The sequence below is a fragment of the Acanthaster planci genome, linkage group LG08, assembly GCF_054643075.1.
Source record: "Acanthaster planci isolate LZ-2023a linkage group LG08, COTS_SCS, whole genome shotgun sequence".
Taxonomy (NCBI): Eukaryota; Metazoa; Echinodermata; class Asteroidea; order Valvatida; family Acanthasteridae; genus Acanthaster; species Acanthaster planci.
Genome location: NC_141784.1, coordinates 5293026 through 5297098, shown reverse-complemented (window position 1 = coordinate 5297098; position 4073 = coordinate 5293026).

Genomic DNA, 4073 nt, shown 5'->3' with positions numbered 1-4073 from the left:
CAACATCAACCACTGGTACCCGTCGTATTAGCGCATTGATCTCCATTATAAAGACGAAATGAACGAACAAAGTCAAGCGTACCAGTGTTTTTTGATTGATTAACAGCCCCGAGAGGGCGCTGTAATACAAAACGGCAGCTTTTTTTTTTTTAAATCTGGAAATCATCATTATTTGTTTAAAGTAATATCTTTACTCACATTATTACTGGGAGTAATCTGAACTCAACGATGCTTCACTATCTCTGCAAATTTGACCAAAAGTGACATGTGCAAAGCCCACCACACAAAGTTTCTGATTTGACCGGTTGACAGGCCCAAAGGGTACACCTCCATGGTCTGATCATTCTACCTCCATGGTCTGATAGACGTGCGCTCGTATAGACAGGCTACAGCTTGCACCGTGACGGAGTCACGGTAGATCAGGTAATACCCAGACTATCCACAGACTATACGTATCGAAAATGCAGACTTAAGAGCGCCACTGAACAATTGCACATCAATTATACAGGGTGTATTAATAGGCCCAAACCATGAGATATGATTCTAATGTATGAGGATCTCCGAAAAGCAGAAGCAGTATTCTTTCGAAACATATCTTGATAGTGTTCCTCCTGTCATGCATGGCTGAACATCTGCGAGAGCGAGTATGGACTGGAGACCAAATGCACTTAAGCTTGGGCCAAGCCGGGACTCGAACCCGGGCCTCATTGGTGCAAAGCGAGGAAAGAACCGCTACGCCCCCCCTAGCTTACCTTGGGGCAAGTCAAAACATTTAAACATTAAACATTTAAACCAGATTATTGCATAACTTGAAAGTAACAAAAGGCAATCTTCCCTTATTAACATGACCTTTTGTTGTCACTTTCAACCAGGACAGGCATGACATGGATAGTAATTATTTCACGATACCCCATACCAGTATTTGTAATTGAAGGTCGCCCCAGCAGACAATGGGTAAAGACAAGAATATGTACATGTAATATTGGGATTCTCATCCATTGAGGCTTGCATACCACAATGCCAAAAGTGTATGTTGCATTTCCTATAGTATGGGGAGAGAACCTGCACTAAAGGCAGAGAAAAAGTTGGCCTGTTGTTTCCTGGCTGACCGTAATTGGTAATGAGGCCACTCATTTGTAGTTGTTTACGAAGTTGTCAAATAATTATGATTAATTCACCACTCTTGGAAATTAGAAAATATATTCTGAACTTACAAAATCATATGTCACATGTGACAGGGATACGAAAAAAAAATGGATCTCTAATTTCTGGAATGACCCGTATGTGAATATTGACCCATACAACCCTCTGGTATTTTGTTGGGGAGTTTGCCTGAATCTTCCCAAATCCTCAAATGTGCAGTAAGCCATTAGTACAACAATGCCAATGAGTGCACGTAATTCAAACCCGATGTAGAGTAACAGTGGGTAATACGTGTAAGTGATGTCTTCCTAATTCCCCCAAATCCTATTAAACCTTCAAATCTTAATGACTCGACAGTCACTGGTTTATCTGAAGCGTTACAACTGAGTTCGGATGCCCCATTTTCAAGACAATGGTGTTCAGTCATGCATGGCCGGAGGGATACCATCAAGGTATCATTAGAAAGGTTTCGAGTCAACTCGGACCCAAACCAACTCGGACCCATGCCAAGTCGGACCCATGCCAACTCGGACCCACGACCAACTCGGACCCATGCCAACTCGGACCCAATACAAACCCGGACCCACGACCAACTCGGACCTACAACCAACTCGGACCCACACTGAGTCAACTCGGACCCAACCCCAGGATTAATTGATAAAATGTTGATTTTGTCCACTTTTACATTTTGGCATTTGGAGAAAGACACTTTTCGCCTCTATTTTATTCAACTTTACAAAAGGGAAAAGCCAAAGCCAAGGGTTTTTTGGGGGTTGACCTCCCGATTCGAAGATTCTAAGCGCTTGACGGTGCAGGAAATTACAGCGCCAATGACAGACAATGCCAACTCATTTCATTCAACCTTTCATAATTTTTTTAATGTTTTTCATTAAGTTTTAGATTTCATTTGTATCCTATTTGGGTGAAGGTTCAAATTATTAATAATTTGGCAAAATATTGGCTGAATTCTCCGAGATTTGTTACGTGATCATCATTTCAATATCGAACAGCCTAATCAATAAATGTATGTCACGTAGGCACATGTAAAGATACACGCAATAAATTGCAGAGTCACATCGTCCACATCTTTTCTACTGAAAAAAAATTAATTCGCGATCAGACCTTAGCCACTTCATTATTTATATAAGTGATAATCCGCACGTAGACACTTAAATAATAACAAACTTATCTGTACGTTGAACAACTTGAACACACAGACACTTACATGTAAATACTAACAAAATTATATGTACATTCAGCAAAAACACTACATAAATTATTAGCTGCATGTCAGGTACCAGCATGATTGTACACAACTAATTTTACTGAAAGTCGACGGTGCTTAAAAAGGGATCAGGTCAACTCAGACCCAAACCAACTTGGACAAACAGAGCAATACGAGTACAGTGTCAAAACTCAGCTGAACATGGGAACTACAGGTGCATGTACTTGTACAGTTAACGTTACTCAAAGATGAATTATGAAGAAGTCAGTGGAGAACAGACAAAAAAGAGGCTAATTGGAACTCCAGGGGGTAATTTCCAATACCTGTCTATCTATGCCCTAGTTAGTTATACCGGCAGAATGGCGTAAATATGTGAACACGCGTGCAGGAGCTGCTTTGGAGTCTTCTTCCCGTCGTCGAATTCATCCCAGAGCTTGAACAGACGCCCCTGCACGCGCTTGAAGATTCGTCGCTGGTAACGGCACAGTCTCTTCTCATTCACCAGCCGGACTTGGACTGACACCAGCTTCGCTTGATCGCTCAGTAGTGACAGTAACTTGTAAAGGGGTAGTGTCCCCTTCTGTGCGGCTGCATTGAGTGCCCTATGCCAACCTTCGACGTCGTTGTTTGATCGTTGTTTAATAAAGAATACTGCTTCTACTTTTCCGAGATCCTTATACATTATAATCATATCTCACTTTGGTTTGGGCAAATTAACCCCTTTCCTCGGGGTTTGTTTTTTTCTGGGACACCCTGTATTGAGTTGATGTTACGAGTTGTCCAAGGTACGAATCGACCTGTTTCCGGACATCAGACTGTACACCGGTTGTGCGAATGAAATCAAACATGTTTTGGTTTTACTTCCGATTTCTACTGATTTAAGTCACATGTTCAAAATGCTCACAGAATCATTACCATTGTGACTGTATGGCCGCTAGACGCGAATCTAGGATGGTGAGGTATGATAGGGTCAAGGGTCACCCCCCCTTGCCATTTTTCTAGGGACCTACGTCTAAACGTTGGATGGACGGCCCACTCAAAAGCATAAACCATAGGCCTATAGGAGTCTTATTTTGCGTGTACGGTAAGGACCAAAAAAGGGATTAAATAGTTTCACCACCGGCGACGACTACATGTAATATCCCCCCCCGCGGCCTTGTACGAACAAAACTTTCCGAACCCCATCCAGGAAAAATCGCCAGGTCCGCCCCTAGGCCACCGTACGGAAGCGTATATAGAACATGACTGAAAAAAAAATCTGCCTTCTGCGAATTACTTGTTCGCCCGGGCGGATTACTATTTCGCCCGGGCGAAAGGCAGATTTTTTTTTTACAGTTATGTCCTATATACGCTTCCGTACAACCGTGTAACTGGTTAACATTTCACAAGTCATCGATTATATTAACGAACGAGACAAATTTGCGTGTGAGGTCTACCCTAAGGACGAAGACAACCGCACGGGTGATATGGTGAGCTGGTAAACTTTCGGCAGGGTGTGCGGCGGATTTAAGTCAGCACGATAAGGTAAAGCGAGCTGCACTAATGTCGGAGGGCGCTTCAACTATCTCTCTATAAACAGCTTTGCTGATATCTCCCTCTGGTTCGCGGAAGGCCCCCCTCGTGTCCGGGGGTGTACGTGTTGTCCCTTTTCACAACAACTCTCGAAGAAATCGCAGGCATCACCAAGCACTAAGGCCGGTTCACG